This window comes from Drosophila willistoni (assembly GCF_018902025.1).
Source record: "Drosophila willistoni isolate 14030-0811.24 chromosome XL unlocalized genomic scaffold, UCI_dwil_1.1 Seg142, whole genome shotgun sequence".
NCBI lineage: Eukaryota > Metazoa > Arthropoda > Insecta > Diptera > Drosophilidae > Drosophila > Drosophila willistoni.
Window position 1 is genome coordinate 6,408,809 of NW_025814053.1, and position 13,060 is coordinate 6,421,868.

At 37.5% G+C, this 13,060-nt stretch overlaps 1 protein-coding gene across 1 annotated transcript in view; it reads left to right on the plus strand.

The window, feature by feature from the left end:
- The window catches only part of LOC6644508 (homeobox protein cut), a 74,741-nt gene that overhangs the window by 45,658 nt on the left and 16,023 nt on the right, over nucleotides 1-13,060 (plus strand).

The window sequence follows — 13,060 nt, forward strand, 5'->3', positions numbered from 1 at the left end:
CGCACAATTGAGAAAACACTTGCACAAATAAACAAACCCCTTGCCATTTTCCATCCCCTCCCCTCCCTCCCACACACACACTTTTCTTGCTTTCCATCTTTTTTTTCGCTTGGTTTTTTTTTCGCTGTAGCGCACTTTTCTTGTAATTTTCTAGCCAAACACAGAAAGGCAAACAAATGAGCGTCCCCCAAGCAAAGAAAAAAACAGGGTAAAAAAAGGACTTTTGACTTTTTTTTTACACGCGCCCGAAGACAACAGAGAGAAAAAGGAAAGCAAAAAAAAAAGGAAAAGTTAAAACGAAACTTTGCAAAACACTTTGGGAGTTTTAGTTGGGGTTGTCGAGACCGTTGGGCGGCGGGGGGGTGTGGCAGATTGGTTTTGGGGTGTAAAGTGATATCATTAAAATATTGACAAGACAATTTTTACGCCTACAATTTGTTTTGGTTTCTGTTTGCATAGACATTTTCCTATGTTTCATTTATACTCGTCGACAGAAGGTTGAAGGGGTTGGGGAGGGGGACCACTTGATTGGCCATATTGTTTGGTTGGTTGGACAGGACTTTAAAACTCCTTTTGGCTTAACTTAAATAAGGCTTTTCCTTAGACTTCTAAGAGGACCCTTAGAAGGATTTCTTTCTAATTTCTCTAATGCAAAAGCCTTCTCACTCTTTCTTTGAGGTTTTCTTATTGTGCTTTTACCGCATTGAATGATTGCTTATCGCCTCAGCCCCCGTCCCCGCCCCACCCCTCCCCCGTAGCTCCCTAATGGGGGGTGTGTGTGTGTTGTGTGCATCAATCATTATCATTTGCCATTAAGTGCAACATCTTTCACATGCAGAGCCATCTTTGTGCATCATTTCCATTAGCAGACAACCCTTAAAAACCAAGTCGATTCTCTCTCTCTCTCTTTCTTTTGGCAGAGGTGTGTTGCATGCCCCCCACTCCACCTCCCACAGACCGTGCAACCTGCTGCACGTGTGAAATGTCTAAGCCTTGGCAACTCGTTGAATTTCTTTTCTTTGCGTTTTCTGTGTGTTTTTTAATGTTTTATCACTTCACTTGGAATCGCCTCCACCTCCAGCCTCCCTCTCTCTTTCTCTTTCGCCCACTTGCCACTCAGCTTTTCGCTGAATGTCACCAGTTGCCGTTGCATATTTTCTTTTAGCCATCTTTCTTTCTCACTCTCTCACTTTGCCCTCTCTCTCTCTTGTTTTTTTTTGTTTTTGAAATCCATTAAAAGCTATTTTTGCCTTTGCCCAGACTGGGCCTCCTTCTCCTTATGGACCATGCCTGCTGGTGGGCCAAGCTCATTAGTTTGATTACTGGCGCCCCCCCACATCCACACCCTCCCATCCCCTTACCCTTATACACAGCTGCTGTGATAAATGCACTCGTCTGACAACTAAATCACTTATATGCAACCAACAAAAACTACCAAAAACCAGAAAATTCTCTCCCAACTATTCGAACTGATGAATTTGCTAACTTTGTGATTAAAATTATCAGAATTTTGGAATTGGCATTTAGAATTTAACTATTTCTCCATATCAATTGTATCAGAATTCATCAAAATTTTCATAGCAAATGGTTCACCATATATACTCCACTTGTCAATTGGATAGCAGGGTATCAAAACAACAAGAAAATATCATTCAGATTTATATTTTACACATGTTCTCATAAATATGCGACAATATTTGCTTTTCGGATGGCAAAATGCGAAAGATGATCGACAGGCGAAGAAAAAACAACAGCAACAACAGCAGCAACAACTACTGCAATTTTGTGTTAAATGGAATTGCAACAGTTGTTTGTTGTTAGAGTTGAGTTGAGTTACCCCCCTCCACCCCCTTGCCACCCACCAAAAGGCCCAATCCGTGAACCATCATCACTGACTACTTCTGTGTGCGTCTGCGGCGGCTCCTTCGTCTTCGGTTATTTTGTTTATTTTTTTGCAGTTTCTTAGTTTTTCTTAGTTTTCGCAGAAAGTGCATTTCGAAGTGTTTAAAAATAAAGCAGGAAAACCAAAACAAAAGAACAAATTATTGGCACAACAAACAAGAGAGAGTGAGAGAGAGAGAGAGAGAGAGATAGTGAGAGATAGTGAGAGAAAGCCAAAAGTACTTCCGCTTAACAATTTTCATTACTTCTTGAATCTCAATACACATCTTATTGTTAGTTAATTTAGTTTGGCATTTATGTAGATATTATATTATTATTTCAATGGCATAATAACACGTTTTATGTTTAGTTGGTTTCTAAAACAAACAAAAAACAACAACAACACAAACTAAACTAAAGCACAACAACAAAAACAAGAAAAAACAAAATGTGTATAGAACCGCAAAAACTGTGATTAAAGCATTTTAATAATTTGTTCGTTATCAATCGACAAAGAAGTGGGAAACCGACAAAACACACACACACACACACACCAAACTCTTTATTGAATTTCATATATATGTATATACATATATATATATATATATATATATATATATATTTTGTTTTTTTTTTTTTTGTTTTTTATAAACTATTAAAAATGAAACGCGAAATATGAAATCAATTTGCTGCCTTTTTTATGGCTTTTGCGGTTAGTTTGTTGATTTTAACACTTGTTTCTGTAAATATATATATACAATATATATATATATATATATTCCAAATAATATATAACATTTCGTTGGGAACCTTTTTTGTTTTGTTGTGTGTGTGTGTGTGTGTGTTTGTGTGTTTTTACCACAAACTATGCGGAAATGCGTGCCTAATGATAGCCATTTGAGCGTTTTTTTTTTTTTTGCAAAGGAATTTCTTTAGATAAATTGTAAATGGTTATCATTTTGTTAGCCCCTTCAAATTCTTGATGGTAATACCTAACTACTTATATAATTATAAAGCATTATTCCCAATTTTTTATAAAGTAAGTAAAGTAATTCAATTGAAAGCCAAATTTAATGAGTTTTCAAGCTTTTCATTAGAATTTAGAACTTGTTTAGAAGGTAACTTAAGGTCGAGTGATTTTAGTTGTCATTTGGCAAAACGATAAGATAGAAAAAAATAAAAATTGCCCCGCATATTTTTTCACTTCTCTCTCCCCCATTGTCCAGCAGCCAGCATAAAGTGTCTGTCCAAAACACAAAAAATATGTAGATAGATAATCATAATCAAAAACGAAAAACAATAATTATAATTATTTCATGCACAAATTCGATTTTTGAGCTTATCATCGCGTGACTGCCCTCTGAGAGATCGAAGATTGAGAAAAGAAAAACAATTTGGGAATCCATTCAATCATCATGATGATGATGATGATGATGATGATCTATCTTTGTGGTGTCATTTGTGTTGACGGATGGTCTTTTAACTAATTAAAATTGAGGCTCTTTCTCTCCTCCTCCTCCTGTCTCTCTCTCTCTTTGTGAGTCTCTCTTTCTCAATTACCTTGAAATGATATTTGCCATATTTTGCCCATACGTCAGAGGCAAAACCCCATATAACAGAGTTTTTTGGAGGCCTCCGAAATGAGATATATTCTATATATATATATTGTATATTTGAACCATTCATTGACAAGTTCAAATATTTGTAAACACGCTCAACAAATAAAGAAATTTATTTTTAAAATAAGCTGAAAATCAAACGGAAAATCCATCAAAAATTCTAACGCAAGTTGATCTAAAATTAAACTCAAGAATTTTTAACTGAGCTGAATTTGTTTTGGCAACTGTTTAAACATTATATTTTTTAAGTAATCAATCGATTCGAGAATCAACAATTAAAGAGAATGAGAGATAGATAGTGAGAGAGAGAGAGACAGAGAGAGAGAGAGAAGCCAAGATCAATAATACAAAATTTTGTCATTTGCGTTTATTATTTCTTTCTTTCTATATTAGATTAGAAACTCAAGGCGAAATATAATTAATTAGATTTATATTCATTCAATTGAATTAATCGCAAAACCGAGAAGCCAAAAAAAACCAAATATATATTTTTGATTTACATTTTTCCATGTCATTTTAGTATGATTTTTTCCAATCGAAAGTCAAAAAGTTAAGCAAGAATATTTTAAAGACAAAACTTGAGTATATATTATGAAAAGGGTAAGATATACGAACAAGTGAAACAGAAGCAGAGAAAGAGATAGAGAGAGATAGATAGAGATAGAGAAAGAGAGAGAGAGAGAAAGAGAAAGAGAGCGAGAGAGTTAGCAGAATTTATAAACTTATTACCAAAATGCCTCAATTTTTTTTTTGGGGTCAAGTGTTTTTCTTTTTTAACTTTCTTTTTTGTTCCTTTTTGTTTTCTGTTTGAGTCCACAACAACAACAATAAACAAATACAAAATACAGAGAAATTGCAATTATTCAATTCAAATCAATCAACATTTTGTATTATTATTGTTGGAGACATTGAGCTTAGTTTAGGCATTGCCCAGGCAACAACGATTTAAGTTGTTGCCGGTCGTCGTTATTGTCGTTGCTGATTAAACTGAACACACACACACACACACACACAGAATAAACGAACAAACAAAAAAAATAAAACAAGAACAACAACAACAACAACAACAAATGCAACAACCACAGAGCAATAACAACAAATCAAAATTCGGTAAACTAAGACAAGGCAACGCACTTGATGTTACCCTGTAAAATTGGCCCACAAATAAGCATTCCCTTTTAGGATCTCAACCTTTTCCAACCTTTACTCAATTTTTAATTCAAAACTTGAGAATTTAGAGATAATTAAGTTCTAAAAATAGTGAAAATATCTATAAGAATGTCATGTGGAATCTAATTACTAAGAGTTTTACAAGTCCTCAAAGTTTAGGCGGCTCAACCTAATCTTAAGATGAGCAATATGCCTTTAGCTAAAACTATTTGAGAATTACAACTAAATGTGAATCATAAAAAACGTTTAAAAGACGAAAGAAACAAGTAATATTCATTATATATTCATTACTTGTTTCTTTTTATATTCATTATATATTCATTACTTGTTTCTTTTTATATTCATTATATATTCATAATATATTCATAATATATTCATTATATATTCATATATTTATGATTCACATTTAGTTGTAATTCTCAACTAGTTTTAGCTGAAGTTGTTTGAAAAATTGAAGAGAAAGTTCTCGAATAGTTTGAAATCTTCAAAAAGAAGTTGTCTGGCTTACTGAATACACTCTTTCAAAGACTGCAAATTTATGTTAGGGTATTAAAACAGTCATTATCGTAAAGACTCATATACATACATATGTAGATGAGTGTGTGTGTGTGTGTGTGTGTCGGTATGGGCATATACACAGACACGATCCGCCAATTGCGGATAAAATTCAATTTATTTATCGCATATGGATTCTGATCAAGCTGACTGAATGAACAACGACCAAATGACTGAGTGGGCTTTCCATCTATACACACACACACACACATAGTCACTGACTATCTCACTCTCTTCCTCTCATTCTTTCTCACTCTCACCCCCTGATTTAGTGTTGTATTTGTGTCTGGGCCTGGGCACATTGACTGATTGTTGATTGCCTGACAAGTATTATTATTATTATTACTATTACTTAGTATAGTTTTGTTTGCGATTTTGATTTTTTTAAATTGATTATTTCCTTATTTTCGTGTACTAGTTGCCATCATCATCATCATCATCATGATGATGATCAGAATCATCGTGATGATGATGCTTGCTAGTTCAGTTCAGTTCAGTTCCATGCAATTTGCTTTTGATTTTTCCATGTCAATTCAATTGTTTGAATTTAGAAATTGTTGACGACAAAACTCTCTACTCTCTTCATGGATTGTTAGATAACTTTCACTTATGAATTATGATTATATTGTTATTATGTATGTTGTTGCCCTCACAATTTCTCTTCTCTGTTCTGTTCTGTATTCTTGCAGGTAAGCATTCCATCCGATGCCATCACCTGGCTTGAAAAACTCTCAGGTGTAAGTACAAGCATTTTATTTAACATTTATATACACAGACATCCATCCATCCATCCATCTATCTATATATCATTTAGCTACGATCATGACAGGGCAACAAATGTTACAACAAGTTGGCAGTCTCCACTCTAGGCCTTAGACCATTCATTAGCTGCTTAAAAAACCATTTGCCACTTCATAAATTGCAACACACAAACACACCAAATAAAAAATTATCCCTATGTCTAATTAAAGGCCATTAAAATTGTGACAAGCAAAAACTGCAATCGAATTTGTACGCCTGATTTATGGGCAAGAAATCTAACATTTTGCCTTGGGTGGGTGAGAGTGAAAATGAAAATGAAAAATCTCTTAGACTTGGCCAAAACTTGCTGGCCATCAATTACACATACATCTACTCTCTCTGTGTGTGTGTGTGTGTATGTCTGTGTGTGTCTCTGCTTGGGCATGTAAAATTGTCAATTTCGATTTTGGCATCCAAGCATCTATTCCATTTGTTGCTATCTCTGTCTCTCTCGTACTCTCTCTCTCTCTCTCGTACTATCAAGTCAATTACAAGCATGAACGGAAATTTAACATTTCAATTAGCAGCCGCCTGTCCAATGAAACTGAGAAAATTTACATACATACAACAAATTTTCCAACACTTTTGCTCATCTCAAAGATGATTTTCTTCCCCTCACGACTAACGTCTTTGGTGGCTGTCAATAAATCAAATTGCATTTATTAATTTACCATCAAATTGAGTTGAAGGATGGTAAACGATGGCACAAAACCAATTTCATTTGGGCCCAAAATAAGAGAAGAGAAGCAATCATTATTAACGCCTTCATGCATTTAACAGTTTTGGCCATCAAACGCAGGTCTTTTACCAATACCAAATTCCCCTCGACTGGCCAAAACAATTCCAATTGAACAATTAAAAAAGGCTAAGCATAAAAATCGTTCATTTTGGGGCCTTCTCCGCCGCCGCCGCCTTGACTTTAATTAGTTTGCCACGATGCTCTTCGTCGTTTCAATTTTTGAACAGAAGGAAATGTAGAAGAAGAACCGCGACATCTTTTTAGCCCCAAAATCATCATCATCTCATCATCATCATCTACTCATCTCCATCATCCGCAACGCAAATTACGCATCGTCAAAATAATTGCCGTGGGTCGACAGAGAGAGAGATGTACAGAGAGGGGAAGGGCAAGTCACGGTGGGCAATATGTATTTGTCACCAAGGACATGTAGAGACTAAAAAACTATCCCATTTTTTAGCATTTACAGAGAAGATTAATAGTTTAGAAGCAATGAGAGAAAAGTCCTTTTTAGTCATATGTTTTGATCGGATGAATTTCCAGTTATTGGCAAATCTCAACCACTGTATTCCACCGCCAAACTCATCTTCAAATTCAAATCCAACCAGCCGGGGCAATTAAAATAAGCTTGAGCTATAATTTTTTCTTCCCTCTCCTCTTTATAGCTGGGGTTTCCTTCTTTCCTTCTTTCTTTTTTTTTAGTTGTCCACCTCCAGCTTGAAATCCAGTTTCTACTCCATCTACTGATGCCTTTTTTAATGCAGCATTACGTTTGTCATTAATAGAAATGAAATTGTCATTCAAATGAAGATGAGAGAGAGAGGGCGGTATGACATTGCTGCAGTGGTGGGGGGGAGGGGATGAGTCAAGTTGAGTTGAGTTAATCGATGCACAGACAACGACGTCAACGACGACGACAGCAAGATAGAGACTCCTGACGATGACGAGATGAGGCCAAATTCAATTAGAAGTTGACGCTGACGCTTGAAATCAAATTAGAGTACAGTAGCCCCATCAATTCGACCATTCCATTCCGTTCCATTCCATTCCACTATTCCATCGATTTGCTGCATTTCTAGAGGAGTCCCAAAAGGACTTTGCAATATTTGCAATACCGCTTAACCCCAAAAACCCAGACCAGAACCCGACGACTCAACCCAATGACAATGTATAAGTAGCTTTTCATATTTCACTCCAAAATTCAACAAATAAAAAATAAAGAGACAACACAGAGAGAGATAGAGAGAGAGAGAGAGAGAGAGAGAGAGAGATTGAGAGAAAGCGTAAAAAAGGACAACTACAATAGGAAGGAAGTTGAAACCATTAGAAAATGCCAACGACATCGAGCGTCGACAAATATAAACCACATGAGCTCAAAACTGAAGCGGGAATGAGTTGGACTCGGCTTTGGCTACGTATTCGAGTTGCTACGCCTGACTGCCCTCAAAAAGTCCTTAATAATAGACACTGGAGGGAGGTGTGGGGGGCAGAGGGGTAAAGAAAAGGGTTGTGGATGTGGATATTAAGGTGTTGTGGTAGTCATTTTTTCTTCCATTGCCCTCCACTTCTTTTAACCATCCTTGTTCTTCTACTGCGTTTTTTTTTTTTTTATTTTTGGCATCCATTGCCCCCGACATCCGTTCATATTTTTATATATACGACGAGTATAACCAACAACAACAACAACAATGACAGAAACGAGGACGAGCTCTCAAAACGTCCCGTCCCGTCCCGTTCCGTTCTGTTCCGTCCCAAACTGCTCTGTTGCTCTCCTTACGACTGTTTGCTAGAGATGCTGTTGATTGGCATTGCGTGGGATTGAGGATGTCTGCCGCCGTCGCCCTCCAAAAAACCACTGACTATGCGGGCGGGGCACATCGAGAGAGAGTGAGAGACAAAAAAAAAACACAGAGACAAGTCCAAATAACCGGTCAGAAGAGCAGCAGCCCCGTGTGTTCTCATAAATTATTGTCTAGACTATGATTTTAACGTTTTTTGATTATGAAAGCCAAAAAAGCCAAAGCCAAAGCCAAGCCAACTCACACCCAAAATCTCTCAAGCCCATTCCACTCCATCAACCGCCTCCAACCCACACAAGTTGACCATATTTTTGTATAAAATAAAAATCCTTTTTTTATTTTTGTTTTTTTGTCCTTTCATATTTTTTGTACTCTCCTCTCTGTCTCCCTCAGTCTCAGTCTCCCTGGCTGTCTTTTTCATGTTTGTTGCCTATGTAGATATCATATCAATAAGCAAAAGGATTAGACATGTGACTGGGCTTCATATTGTGCCCACATTTTGGGTCGTCATCTAAAAATTTGGCTAGAGAATGAGAGAGAATCTATATGTATATATATATATTTTTTTTTTTGGGGGGGAAAATATGAATAAAAGTCAAGTTGGTTAACATACAAGTGGGAGAAGGCAGACAGACAATTATTAAGCAAAAGTTTAACGAATTAGAAACAGAGAAATGAAACAAACAAACCCAACCAAACCCAAAAAAAAGGAATTGTATGTATATAAATAATAAAAGTGAAATCCATGGATTTCAACGATTTTTGTTATACCCTTTATTATGCCCCAAACCTATTATTAGATAAAGCATTAAAATGATTCAATTCTGTTCCATTTCCAACGTTCTTAATCGACGAAAAATATATATAGTTCTAGATCTTTTGCATACAAGTTAGAGTAAGCTGAGTGGCTAAAGGAAAGCACTTTGATTCAACTAGCATTAACATAACTCCACCAGGGGCCCTTCCCCCTTTCCCCTTACCCAGCAAACAGCGATGACAAGAAAAAAGGGTTAAAAGTACGCACAAAATTGTAGACAATAATAAAATCGAAACATAAATCGAAAATTGTACAATACACAAGGGAAAGGGATAAATGCGAGGCATCAATGTGTGTGTGGATTGAGGAGGAGGAGGAGGAGGAGCGACGGGTGGGCGGGAACCGAACTGAACTGAACTGCCTGGGAATTGTAAAGCTGTCAAATTTTAATTACAAAACTTTATAATCCAAAAAATAGCAACAACAGCAACAGCAAGAACAAGAAGCAGAAGCAGAAGAAGACGCGACGGCAACGCACAAAAGACGAGGAACACGAGACTTTTGATTGGAATGGGTGGAATTGGGGCAATGTTTTATCCTTACCATTGGTTGCCAAATCAATTCAATAACTGTAAACTGAAGCACACTATCTCGTTCTCGCTCACTCACACTTACGCTAGCCCCATGTGCGTGTGTGCGTAAATAAATGAAGGAATGACTGACTGAATAACTGACAAACGAACAGAGAACGTGGAAAGGATTCGCGCCAACTGAAAGTCTCAACTGGAGAATCAGTCTCACTTAAACAGGACATACAAAGAGAGAGAGAGAGAGAGAGATAGATTGAGAGTGGATTGGCAGGAGCGCCTAAGGTTGTTGTCCGGGGGGTATGGGGTTTGGGGGGGATGGCCGCATTTCGTGCCAACTTCAACTTGCAAAATGTTTGATTTATGCCTTTGAATTGTTGTAAATTGCCCCCAATTCCATCCAATTCAATCCAAACGCAACTCATTTACCTCTTTTTTCGTCCTCCGTCCCCCTCGTCGTCGTCGTCTCTCTGTTGCTTGACTCACCTGGGTCCCTCAAGCAATTGACAAATAATGAAAAATACTCGAAAATTATCCGATTTTTCGCCTTCTTTAACAAATGTTGAGTCTTTAAATAATCAAATCGTTTCCAGTTTGGCTTCTAGATTAGTTTATTACTATATTTACACACATCACACACACACACACACACTCACACACTCACTAGGAAGTATTCACACTTTAAGTTATATTCCACTTTAAGCATACATATGTGACCTCTTTTAGTTCGCTTCTCCTTTGCTCCCTCTCTCTCGCTGTGTCGCTGTCTCTTTCTGGTTTCGCTGTTATCTTTTGTTTAAAATTGCCAACTTGGGCATTGCCAGATGCAAAATGCAAGAGCAACAACCAACAACAATACAAACAATACGCGCCTTGGCGTCAAAGCTCTGGGGTGCACTTGGCAGACTCCAGACTCCCGGCAAACTCCTCCACTCCACTCCACTCCACACCACACTCCTACCTACCATTGCCATGTTGAACACTTGAAACAATCAAAAATCAATGACAAAAAAAAAGAAAACTGTCGACGACATTGAGACGGAGAATGGAGACGGAGATGGAGACGGAGACGTAGAACGGCGCAGTTAACGTTGACGTTGACGTCGACGTTTGCGTCTCCTGTAACTGCTGCTGCTGTTGCTCTTTACTCATTTGTCTTTTGGCTTTTTGAAAATTAACAACACACTCCGGTAATACTAACCTCCACACCAGCCCCCCCCCTTCCTTCTATCCTCTCCTCCGCCCCCTTGACAACTCCTTTTGCTGCTAAGCTATAAAAGTAACCCCTTTTGATTATTGCCATCTCCAGCTAACATTCTATCTCTCTTGCTCTTTATCACTCTTTGACTTGTTCTATCTCTCTTTGTCTATACATATATATATATATGTATATATATATTTAAAAATTTTTATGCCCGAATGAATTTTAATTCCTTTGACGGGTTTTTACTTTTGCCCATTTGCATTGGCAGCTGACGGCCTAAAAGTCTGCTATGGAAAAAGTCTGCACCCTTTTGTGCCAAGACCTACACACATGTATGTCTGTGTCTGTGTGTGTGTGTCTGTGTGTGTATCTTTGATTGCTTATTGTTAATTTGTATTTGTAGATTGCTTGTGTGCATGTGTGTGTGTGTGTGTGTGTGTGTGTGGGCGCTGATTAAACCCTTCTTTTTATTTTGCCTCCATTACCACCCACAGATCTTAATACCTTTTGGCATTTTATGCTTTTCTTACTGCTCCTTCTTCTTCTTCGTCTTCGTCTTCATCATCTTTTGCTTAGCCTTAGGAGAAATTCGTTCATTGTTGTTGTTGTTTCAACCTTTTGTTATTGTTATATGTATATGTATCTATACATATGTGCGTTTGTTTATGTGTATTTGTGTGTCTGTGTCAATTGTTGGCAATTTTGTTAATTACAAATCGTTTCGTCCTGACCAATTAACCAACTGTCTCTCTCTCTATCTCTTTCTCTCAGTTTCTGTATAAATTTTCATAATTCCTTCTTGGTTTAAATAGTTTTTTGGAAAATAGAAAAACCACAGTGTGTCTTTCTCCAATCCTCTCTCTCTCTCTCTCTCTCCCTCTCACCCAAAAAAACTCAATCAACATTTTGCCAAAGTTCTTTGTATAAAGACAAAAATACAAAGACAAGGGTTGAAAATGCTTTTTTGATTTATCGTTTTAATATTTCTACAAATCGAAATGACAGTTTTCATCTCCGGCAATGTTGCCAAATTTCACAAAAATGTACCCATACACATACACCCACACACCCACACACCCACACACACACATGATAACCCTTTCCATTCCCATTTTTCGTATAGGGTTGTCTTTGTCAATGTCTTTGTCTTTGCCAAGGAGGTACGCTAATTGCGTTTATTTAACAAAACAAATTTTTTAACATTTTCTTTGAATCGAGTTGGCAATTAGAGCGGGCCCCACCCAACTCAACCCACTCCCCCAGCCACCTGTCCCACCATCCACCATCCATGTTGTCTACCCCACCTTTTGTTACCTCCCTCCCATCCAAAAAGAAGATTTTTATGCAATTAATTTGAGTCCTCATCGTCGTCGTCGTCGTCGTCGTCGTCATCTTGTCATGTCTTTTCTTTACTTTTTTCGTGTGTGTATTTGGGTGTGTGTGTGTGAGTGTGTGTGTGAGTGGGTGGGGGGGCGAGTTGGGGCTGCTTGCTTATATGCTAATGAAAAATCAAACACGCATGTGAGACTTCTCCCTCGGAATAGCGACTGCTTGTCTACCTTTTATGCTTGACTTGGACTAACCCTTCACATGTCCTCATTGTCCCGGCCGTCATCGTCGTCCTCGTCCTCGTCGTCGTCGTGGTTCTTCTCTTTGATTGATAATAGAATTAACTGACGAAACTGTTTTGCATGTTGTTTATGCGTTTTTAATGCCAATTATGGATATGGGGGAAATGAAATGGAATGCATTCCATGCCATTGTTTATGGCCAATAATCATAATCAAGGTGACTCTCCCCTGCCCCCCCATAGGACATGGCTTTTTATTGATAAAATAGGCAAAACTTTGTCACATTCCTGTGTGTGTGAGTGTGTGTGAGTGTGTTTGTGTTCCCATATGATCAACAAAAAACACAAAAATTATTGTTTATGACACAAATAACACAA